Raw genomic sequence first — 12,474 nt, forward strand, 5'->3', positions numbered from 1 at the left:
AGGAAGACCCTGATTTCATCCAACAAAAACATCAAAAATGCATTTGCTTGTGCAAGCAAATCAATCTGGAAAGGAGCAAGAGGGCTATTCTACAATCAAAGCTGCAAGAAGATATCCACATAGAATCTTGTCAGACGTTGAGGAGAAGAAATTGTGTCTGAACTCACAACCCTAGCAGGCACAGAGAAGAAGGTGGGACTATAACAGGCATGAGGATCCACCCAGGGAAAAGACTGAAGCTCCATATGACTTACCAAGCCTGCCTCACCATATGTCCATCCTCTCTTGCTCTGGCACAGCTCTCCACTATGGTAAAGACCAATGTTGCCAAGGAGAGAGTACACACGTACAGAGAACAGAGTCAGTTCAGACCTGATAGGGCAAAGGCAGTTGCTGACAATTCTCACATGCAAGCAACTGATGGGGAGCTAGCTGCCTGGGACTCTGACTAGCTTTCTTGGACTGTTCCAGTGCACACCCTGGTCACACCAGGGACCTGATTTAGCCTCTGTTGCCCCAGTGCTGTTCTCCACTAGATCAAAATTTCCATTGCTAGGAGAGCATGCATCTAGAGGCATGTACCCAATTCTGGCCTGAGTCTCAGGACTTCTGTTTCAGAACTTTAGACATCAATTCACCCCTGATAGGGCACCGACAGCAACTGAGTAGAAAAGAAGCCCATTCTCACACCTGCTTCTGTTTCTAGTCTCTCCAACATCAGCCCCACCTCCCACCAAGGTGATAATCACCAGGAAATCCCAGAGAAAGATGTGACCCACACTCACTTCAGATCCAGCTCTCCCACCAAAGCCAGTAGGTACATGCAGACTGCATAGGGATGCTCCTACACAATGACACTCCTTAAAGGCAGGGGTAGTTGAATGCTTCACTTAATTTCATAGACACAGAGAAAGTTAAGCAAAATGAAAGGACAGAGGAGTTTGCTTCAAATGAAAGAAAAACAACAAAAACTTAAAAATAAAAAAACCTGAAAGAAGCAGAGATAATTCACCAGATACAGAGTTAAAAACATTAGTAATAAGGACACTAACTGAACTTGGAGAGAGACTAAATGAACCTAAGGAGAATTTTAGAAAGGAATTATAAATAAGGAAATAAACCACAAGGGAAGAGACTAAAATAACAAGAAAAGAACCAGAGAACAATTACCAAAAAATAAATTAAAAAACAAGAACAAGCAACAAAATGGCAATAAGCACATACCTATTATGCCAATAAAAGGATATAAAGTGGCTGATTGGAAAGAAAATTTATACTCTGTCTACAAGAGTGTCACTTCACAGTTAAAATACAGTTTGAAAGGGAATGAAAAAATATATTTAATGAAAATGGAAATAAAAAGAAAATTGGAATGGCAACACTTATACCATACAAAGTAGACTTTAAAACAAAAGACAAAAAGGGCATTATATCATGATAAAGCAATCAAAATAAGCATATGATACAAGTTAACATATATACATCTTATATAGGAACACCTAAATATATAAAGCAAATGTTAACAAACATAAAGGGAAATTGACAATAATTCAATGATAGTAGGGAACCCTAATACCCCACTTCAGAGGACACATCATCCACACAGAAAATCAGTAAGGGAACACTGATCTTACACATTATACCATTAATATTTCATAAGTATACACAGGACATTCTATCTAAAAATAGCATACTACATGTTACTTTCAAGTATACATGAAACACTCTCGAAGTAGGTCACATACTAAGCCACAAAACAAGGCTCAAAAAATTTAAGAGGATGGAAACTATATCAAGCATTCTTTCCAATTACAGTGATATAAAATTATTGAATAGAAACAGATTAAATGAAAAAATGGGAAAAGCAAAAATACATGGAGATGAAACAACATGCTACTAATTTCTCAGTAAGTAAATGAAGAAGTCAAAGAGGAAATTAGAAAATAACTTAAGACCAATGAAAATAAAAACAAAATCTAAGGGCACAGTTGAAGTTTTAAGAGGAAAGTTTATAGTGAAAAGTCCTATTTCAAGAAACATCAAATATCCCAAAAGACAATGTAATCTACCATCTTAAAAATCAGAAAAAAAAAAAAAAAGAAGAAAGAAAGAAAAAAGGCCCAAAGTCAGTGAGAGTAAGGAAATAGTAAAGATCACAGGGGAAATAAATAAAATAGAGACAAAAATATCACTAGAAAACACATGAAAATAAGACCTAATTTTTGACATGGTAGACAAAATTGGTAAGCCAGACTCACCAATAAAAAAAGAAAGAAGACTCAAAATAATAAATGAAAGAGAAGAAATTATAACCATAACACAGAGATACAAAAGCTCATCATACTAGCAAGAGTTACAGAGCAAAAAATTGGAAAACTTGGAAAAGATGGACAAATTTCTAGAAAAATATAATCTCCCAAGACTGAATCAAGAAGAAATAAAATAAACAATCTGACCAGGCCAACCACTAGTAGTGAAATTGAATCAATAATTGAAAAACTCCCAGAAAACAAAAGTCCAGTATCTGATGGCTTCACAGCAGAATTCTACCAAACATATGAAGAAAAGTTAATATCCATCCTTCTCAAACTATACCAAATAATTGAAAACAAAGGAATACTCCAAATAAATTCTACAAGGCCACTGTTACCTAGATACCAAACCCAGGCAAAGATACTACAATAAAAGAAAATTACAGGCCAAAGTATCTGATGAATATAGGTATAAAACTATTGAACAAAATATTAGCAAACTGAATTCAGCAATATATAAAAATGGTCATAACCATAACCAAGTGGGATTTATTCCAGGGACATAAAGATGGTTCAATAGTTGCAAGTCAATATACGTTAGAAATCACATTAAAGAAAGGAAAGACAACCACATAATCATCTCAATAGACTCACAGAAAGCATTTGACAAAATTCAATATCCATTCATATAAAGAAAAACTCTCATAAAATTGGGTATGAAGGGAACAAATCTCGATGTAGGACCTTTCTTGTGGCTCGGTGGTAAAAATTACACCTACAAAGCAGGAGACACAGGTCCAGTCCCTGTGTCTGGAAGGTCCCCTGGAGAAGGAAATGCCAATCCACTCCAGTATCCTTACCTGGGAAATCCCATGGATAGAGGAGACTAGCAGGCTACTCATTTTGCAAAAGAGTTGGAGATGACTCAGCAACTAAACAACAATAGTAACAACAATCTCAACATAAAGGGACCACATATTACAAACCCACAGCAAACATCATACTCTATGTTGAAAAGCTAAAAGCTTTTTCTCTAAAATCAGGAACATGAAAAGGATACCCACTCTCACCACTTCTATTTAACATAGTATTGGAAGATCTAGTAAGAAATCAATCACACACACAAAAAGAATCATCCAAGTTGGGAGGGAAGACATAAACTGTCACTATTTACAAATGACATGATACTATATACAAAAAATCCTGAAGTCTCCATCAAAATACTATTAGAACAAACAGATAAATTCAATAAAGTTGCAGGACACAAGATTAATATATAGAAGGCAATTGTTTTTTCTATACAGTAATGCTTAATTATCCAAAAGAGAAAGCAAGAAAACAAATCTTCTTTTAAATCCCATTGAAAAGAATAAAATACCTAGGAAAATATTCTGCAGGTTTAATGCAATCCCTATCAAGATACCTACAACATTTTTCATAGAACTAGATCAAACAGTCTTATAATGTATATGGAAACACAAAATACAATAGTTAAAGCAATTGTGTCCCCCAGTAGACAGAGAAATCCTGAGAAAAATGGACAAAGATGGAGGTATCACACTCTTTGACTTCACATTATATTACAAAGCTACTGTAATCAAAGCAGTATGGCACTAATACAAAAAGAGACCATAGATAAATGCAACAAAATAGAGAGCCCAGAAATATATCCACACATACAGAGCCTATGACAAAGAAGTCAGAAACATATAGTGAGGAAAGGAAGCTTCCCTAAATAAGTGGTGCTGGGAACATTGGAGAGCTATAGTAAAAAAATAAAATTCAAACATTTTATCATACTAAGTACAAAAACATGAAATGAATTTAAGTCCTAAATGTAAGACTGGAAACTCTGAAACTCTTAGAAGAAAACATAGAACACCCTTTGACATAAGCTGTATATATATGTGTATACATATATATCTGTCTGTCTCCTTAGGCAAATGACACAAAAACAAAAATAATCATACAAGACAAAATTAAACTTAAAGATTTTTCAAAACAAAGGAAACCACTGGGGAAATGAAAACACAACCTAATGAATGACAGAAAATATCTGAAAATAATATAGCCTGCCAGGCTTCTCTGTCCATAGAATTCTCCAGGCAAGAATCCTCATGTGGGTAGACATTCCCTTCTCTGGGGTTATCTTCCTGACTCAGGGATTGAATCCAGGTCTCCTGCATTCCGGGCAAATTCTTACTATCTGAGCCAAAAGGGAAGCCTATGACTGACAGGTGCTTAATATTCAAAACCTATAAACCACTCATATAACTCAATGTCACTGAAATAACTCTTTAAAAAATGCACAGAAAACCTAAATAGACATTTTTCCAAAGAAAACATACAGATGGCCAAAAGACACATTAAATTATACTCAACATCTTGAATCAACAGGGAAATACAAATTGAATTCCCAATGAGATTTCACTTCATACCAGTCAGAATGGCTACCATCAAAAAAGAAAAAAAAAAAATCTCACTAGTAGCAAATGTTGGGGATGATGTGAAGAAAATTGAAAACTTGTGCACAGCTGGTAGGAATGTAAATTGGTTTAACCACTATGAAAATAGTATGAAGGTACCTCAATAACTAAAAATAGAATTACCATATGATCCAGTAATTCCTGAGTATATATCTGAAGAGAATGAAAACACATTCGGAAGAGATACATGCAGCTGTATGTTCACTGAAACATTATTTACAATAGCTAATGGAGGCAAACTAAGTTCTCATCAATGGATGAATGGATAAAGAAAATTATATATAATATAATATGCATGTATACGCACACACAAAGGAATATCACTCTGTCAAGTGAATGAAATTCTGCCACTTGCAACAACATGGATGCTATTGCAATACCCAGAGAGTATTATGTTTGTGAAATAAGATAGACAAAGACTAATACTCTATGTTATCACTTATATGTAATCTAAAAAAAATAATTATAATAAAACAGAAGCATACTCACAGATCAAGAGAACTACTAATGATTACAAGTGGTAAGAGAGATAGGGGGAAGAGCAAGATAGGGGTAAGGGATTAAGAAGTATAAACTAATATCCTTAAAGTAAATATGCTACAAATACATATTTGACAACAGAGGGGAAAACACCAGTATTTTATAAAACTTTTCAGTAAAGTTATAAAAAATATTGAATCACTATTTTTTGTACCTGAAGCTGATGTAATATTGTAAATCAACTTTAATTAAATAAAGAACCACAAGATTTCTAGAAAATATACCAATACAGGTAAATTCAGTCTAATCTAACATTGCTTTGGTTCTTTAGTCAATAAAATACTTTAAGTCACTTCAGTCATGTCTGACTCTTTGCGACCCTATGGACTGTAGCCCACAAGGCTTTTCTGTCCATGGGGATTCTCCAGGCAAGAAAACTGGAGTGGGTTGCCATTTTCTATTCCAGGAGATCTTCCTGAGCCAGGGATTGAACCAGCATCTCTTACATCTCCTGCACTGGCAGGAGGGTTCTTTGTCACTAGCACCACCTGGGAAGCCTGTAGTCAATAAAATACATTAATAATTTTCTGCTACATTTTATGAGTGAAACCTCATTCTTCTCCATTTTAACTCTTCAGTTTGCTTCAGACAGTTATTCAGATTTTGTTTACTTTTGAAATTTGGTTGTGATAGTGTTCACTTGTTTAAAAAAAAAAAAAAAAACTTGAGATATACACTCTACAGAGTGAAGTAAGCCAGAAGGAAAAACATAAATACAGTATACTAACGCATATATATGGAATTTAGAAAGATGGTAACGATAACCCTGTATACGAGACAGCAAAAGAGACACTGATGTATAGAACAGTCTTATGGACTCTGTGGGAGAGGGAGAGGGTGGGAAGATTTGGGAGAATGGCATTGAAACATGTGAAATGTCATGTATGAAACGAGATGCCAGTCCAGGTTCAGTGCACGATGCTGGATGCTTGGGGCTGGTGCGCTGGGACGGCCCAGGGGGATGGTATGGGGAGGGGGGAGGGAGGAGGGTTCAGGATGGGGAGCACGTGTATACCTGAAATTTAAAAAAAAAAATTTAAAAATTTAAAAAAAATTTAAAAAAAATTAAATTAAATTAAAAAAAAATAAAAAATAAAAGCATCAAAAAAAAAAAAAAAAACTTGAGATATACACTCTTTCCTTAATTTATGGCAATGGTTGCTGTTGTTCAGTCACCCAGTTGTGTCGGAATCTTCGTGGCCTCATGGACTGCAGCACCCCAGACGTCCATGTCCCTCACTATCTCCCAGAGTTTGCTCAAGTTCATGTTCATTGCATCAGTGATGCTGTCCATCACTGATGGACATCAGCCATCTCATCCTCTGATACCCTCTTCTCCTTCTGCCGTCAATCTTTCTGAGCATCAGGGATTTTTACAGTGAGTCATCTGTTTGCATCAGATGACCAAAATACTGGAGTTTCAGCTTCATCATCAGTCCTTCCAGGGAATATTCAGGGTTGATCTCCCTTAAGATTGACTGGTTTGATCTCTTTGCTGACCAAGGAACATTAAGAAGTCTTCACCAGCAACACAGTTTGAAGGGATCAATTCTTTGGTGTTCTGCTTTCTTTACAGTCCAGCTCTCACAATTGTATCTGACTATTGGAAAGACTAGATCATCTGAATTAAATTCTCCCATTCCCATCTATTTTAGTTTGCTGATTCCTAGGATGTTGATGTTTGTTCTTACTATCTTCTGCTTGACTATATCCAATTTTCCTTGATTCATGGACCTAACATTCCAATTTCCTATACAATACTGTACTTAGCAGCATCAGATTTTACTTTCATCACCAGACACATCCACAACTGTGCATCCTATCTGCTTTGGTCGAGCCACTTCATTCATTCTGGGGCTATTGGTAATTCTCCTCTGCTCTTCTCCGGTATATTGGACACCTTCTTTTTGGCCTTTTACACATTTCATGAGGTTTTCATGGCAAGTACACTGGGGTGGTTTGCCATCCCTCCTCCTGTGGATCACATTTTGTCAGAATTCTCTGCTATGACCTGTCCATCTTGGGTAGCCCTGCATGACATAGCTCATAGCTACTTTGAGTTATGTAAGCCCCTTTGCCAGGACAAAGTAGTGATCCATGGAGGCATCTTACTTTGTTACTCTTTCCAATTTTTTTTTTTTTTTTGCAAAAGGGTAATGCAGAACAAGAGTGTAGTTAGCTCATAGCTGAAATATGAAAATCAGGATATGCTTCATTTTCTAATTTGAAAGGCTATCAGCAAATGCAGTTGAGGATTTACAAAAAGCACCATTCAAGGAGAAACTAAATTCTTTTCTGTCTTCCATTACTCCCTTATCTGTATAAACATAATCAGAGAAAGAGCAAAGTACCTTGTCAAGGAATCAGCATCTCTTTCTCCCCACAATTTACAGTTTATAAATTGTCTCTCCTACAAATATCTCTAAGCTACATAAACATCAGAAGTTATAGAGAATAAAGAAGAAAAGTTTATGTATAGCAGCAAGCAATATTTCTGCTGTTTGACATAGTAAAATGTCATGAGTTCATATGGATTGAGAAGTCTGTGGGAGGCATCCAGATCTCAAAATGCTTTTTATATTTTTCAGATGGGTCATCCACTGGAGGGGAAAGCATTGCAACTAAAACACTGTGGCATGAGGTGGATCACACTTTGGGGCTGCTTTGGGTGCAGAGCTACAGCTTACCTGCACCTCTCACACCAGGCATCTGCATTGGCAAGGAGTGTTTGAAGAGTTCTCACAAAACCCAGCAAATACATGCTCACTATACTGCCAGCATTTGTACAATAGGTCAGTAGCACATATGGAACTGAAAAGTGATCAGTGTCAGGTGGAGCTGTAAATATTAATACTACCAACAGGTGATAAGAAGATGGAAATAGCTATCATCCCTTGTCCTACAAACTACTACTACAAGAGCATCAACATGTCAGAACACAAACCCAGAAGATGAAAATCAAAGAAAGGAGTCAATTCAACATTCTCTTCCTTGTCCTAGTAGTTCCATGAATTCAGTTCTTAAAAATAAAAGAAAGACAATTATGCACTAGCAAATGTTGAGATGCCATTGAATGACACCTTTATACTTTTCCTGCCGTACTCCCATCCAGCCCAAGGAACATTGCAGGGATGATCATAAAAGCAAAGTTGGATAGGAATTACTTGTAAATGAACTCATGAGTTCAGGCTATTCAATCATACCTTCAATATGAATTCATTACTGTATTTCCTGAATCTGCACATGTATTTTCATTTTAATTATTTGTATTTCTTTAAATTTCATGTCCAAATGCTTAAAGGAATTTTAATTCAATTGATAACCTAATTTGTTAAGCAAAAAAATCTTTCACTGACTTTTCCTTTCAATGACTTCTATCCTAAGCTACAAAAAGTATAATATTCTTTTATCACAAAGATGTAAAGTTTCTATGGTTAGAGTAGGAACTTAAAGCTCTGATTATTCTGTTCTTTTATTTAATCATCAAACTTTTTCCCCCATGATGACATAATTTTTCATTCTCTTCATATCACTCTAAGTATTTGGTTGTTCAATCACACAGAGTTTTTCCCTATTAGTAGGCAGACGTCTCGGAGAAGGAAATGGCACCCCACTCCAGTACTCTTGCCTGGAAAATCCCATGGACAGAGAAACCTGGTAGGCTGCAGACCATGGGGTCGCTAAGAGTTGGACACGAATGAGCGACTTCACTTTCATTTTCACTTTCAACTTTCATGCATTGGAGAAGGAAATGGCAACCCACTCTAGTGTTCTTGCCTGGAGAATCCCAGGGACGGGGGAGCCTGGTGGGCTGCCATCTATGGGGTCGCACAGAGTTGGGCGCGACTGAAGCGACTTAGCAGTAGCAGTAGTAGGCAGACGTCTGTAGGACCATAGGTGATAACTTAATTAGCTACCATGGATTGTTACTTTTATATCCCCCCAAATCAGTGAGATTGCCCCTGCATTTTGTCCCATCTCAATCCAAGAGCAATTTAAAACCTGTTTCCATCACTTGGGTTTAGTTCATTCTATATTGTTCTCTATTGCCATTAGGAAAGACCACAATGATTGCAGACAACACTAGTTGTCATTGGGTAATGTGTACAATAAAAGAAATTCAATAAATCTATAGGGTAACTCACCCAATGAAAGGAAGAAAAAAAAAAAAACTACAAAATTCTGTCTCAGAAATAATGAGAACTAGTATAGTTTCTGGGATGTTGTCATTAATGGACAATCTTTTAATAGCATTCTTCTAACCAGAATCAATTCCTATAATAAAGATTTATTGTTTAGACTGAAAAAAGTGGGAAACATTGTTTGATCATTAAGTTAAAACTATAAGAAAGGAAACGAGGGTAGTTTCCCAAAGGAAAACTTAAGTGACATTACCTGAAGAGGGATACTAGGTAGGCAAAAGTAAGTGACATCATTGTTTTGCACAACAGTATAAAATTTTAAGAGAGTTAATGAAAAAATTTAAATGTCATAAAACTAAATCAGCAATAAAAATAAAATAATGATCAAAAGTGACAATGAATAAAAATAATTTACTGGAAGGCAAGAGTAGGGAAAATCAAGTTGATCAGTGCTTGTAAAATAATAGCAACCTCATGTAATGCAGAATCCATCAGCAGTCAAGTCTTCAAAATCCAAACAAGCTGAAAACTTAGAACTTTTGCCTACTTTTATTTTTTTCTGCTTGATGGAAAAAGGCATTTTATACTTAATATAAGAAGGTAGAAGACAGATGCCCCCTCTCAGGGTAAAGAAATTGGAGATCCATTCTCTCTTTACCAAAAGTCCAATACAAGAATAGGAGGAAAATCAAAGGAGGAGGCTAGGCCTTGCTCAGACCACATATTTCCCATTCTAAAGTCTGGAGACTTTCCCAACCACACATGTGCAGAAAAGACTCCTTGCAGCCCAAAGAGGGAGCAACATCAAATGATGCTCTACACAGACACCTCCGAGGTAGGATTCATCTTGGCTATGAGATGAGTGACGAGACATGAAGGTTCCTGAGATACACCAAATACAGACTGTGAACCAGGCAAATTAAAATGATTGACCAGAGGAAAACTGGAAGAAATGCCCCATATAAGTGATTTAAACTACCACATGGACACAACTCTGGGAATCTCCCTCTGAGTTTGCCCATGTGCCTATCCACATGTACTGTACTCTTTTCCTCTTAATAAATACTTTTCTTGCTTCACTACTTTCCATATTTTTGGTGATTCTTTTCCACAAATCTGGAGGGCCAGGGTCCTTGGCACTGACCACTGGTCTAGTGGCTAGGATTTGGTGTTTTCACCACTGCAAACCAGCCCCAATATCTGGCTGGGAACCCAAGACCTACTCCAAGCTATTGTAGGCTGAGGCCTCTGGAGATCGATAACAAATCCTTCTACTTATGTGCTAAATCCAATTCTTACTGACTTTTCAAGGATTATATTCTATTTATAAAGATCTATTTTTTTTATGTTATGACCTACATAAACACTTTGTACAGATAGAGTCTATTTTAAGGAGGAGAAAAGGGTGTCAGAAGATGAGATGGCTAGATGGCATCATTGATGCAATGGACATGAACTTGGGCAAACTCTGGGAGATGGTGAGGGATAGGGAAGCATGTCCTTCTGCAGTCTATGGAGTCACAAAGAGTTGGACATGACATAACTGGGTGACTGGACAGCAAAAACAAAATATTAAATATAGAATATGGTAAAGCCATTCTAAAAGGTAGTCAAATGATTAGTGAAGTAGAAAATAAACTTTACAATCAGTCAGAAGTATGCATGGGTGTGTCTGTTTGTATACACAGTTATTCTTTGAGACTTGTAGAATTTCAACTAGTGAAAAAATAACAATATTCAAATAAACATAATGATACAATTGTTAACAGCGGAGAGGTAGCTAGATATGAGATTTTGGGGTAGGGGCCAAGTGGAAGGAAATCACGCATCTGGTAAACAGTAGGGGTCTATAGTCAGACAAGGGGCTTCACAGGTGCGGTGGCAAAGAATTCACCTGAAATGTAGGAGACACAAGGGATATGGGTTCAATTTCTGGGCAGGAAGATCCTAGGAGAAAGAAATGGCAACTGACTCCAGTAATCTTACCTGGAAAATTCCATGAACAGAGGAGCCTGGTGGGCTATAGTCCATGGGGTCCCAAAGAGTTGGACATGACTGAGGGACTGAGCACACACACACAAACACACACAGACAGACAAAGGAAAGCAGGAACCTACAGGCTGATAGGAAACCACACATTTTGGGTGATAAGGGTCCCAGTATCAGAACAAAAAAGTGGGGAAATGCATACAAATGTAACCTTTTGCTCATTGTGCTCTCATTACAATAGGATTAGCCTTACAAATAAGAAGTATGCATCATGCACCAATGCTGTGACACTTCTATTCTAAGCTAATGTGGACAGAAATCACTCCTCCCCTCAGGGAAGTCAACTAGCATGAAAAATCAAGGAAGTCATCCCCCAAACTCATCCTTCCCCAGTTAGTATTGTGCCCCTTTACTTGCATGCTCCTCATAACTGGCTTGCCAAAGAGGCCCAGGGTGACAGCTCCTCACCTGCCCAACGGCTGTCCCTGGGAGAGTGTACCTTTACTTAAGTAACTTTTATCACTTTACTTCCTTTACCTCTCAGCTCTGTCTCCAGATCTTTTGCAATGAAGAAAGAACCTCAAATTCACTGGCAACAAAATCGATTACCCACTTGAAATATCACCTTGACACCAAAACTAATTTTAGATAAAATAAACATTAAAAAGTTAAAATGCATAAATGGATAAGTTAACAAACAAGTGAAACTATTACAAAGGAAGATGAGCAAGTTTTATTACATAGCTGTGGTAAAATTGCTTTATGTTTGACACCAAAGGAAACTCTAAGGAAAATTTCATTTGAGTTACTCAATAAAGTATAAGTTTTATATGGGAAAATGTTACAAAGAAGTATAGAAACTAGAGACTATTTGCCAAAGGATTGAAACTATTTGCCAAAGACATGATTTTCCATACTTGACGCACATTTTGCTTGGTTCAGGTCTTCTGAGCAAGGCACTTTCAGCTAAGAATAATTATGTAGGGAAAAATTCCAAGATACTAATGTTTCAGATCTATGTCCCTTCCTGGTGCAGAGTACTACTCAGTTCAGTTCAGTTCAGTC

The sequence above is a fragment of the Bos javanicus genome, chromosome 9 (genome assembly GCF_032452875.1).
Source record: "Bos javanicus breed banteng chromosome 9, ARS-OSU_banteng_1.0, whole genome shotgun sequence".
Lineage (NCBI taxonomy): Eukaryota > Metazoa > Chordata > Mammalia > Artiodactyla > Bovidae > Bos > Bos javanicus.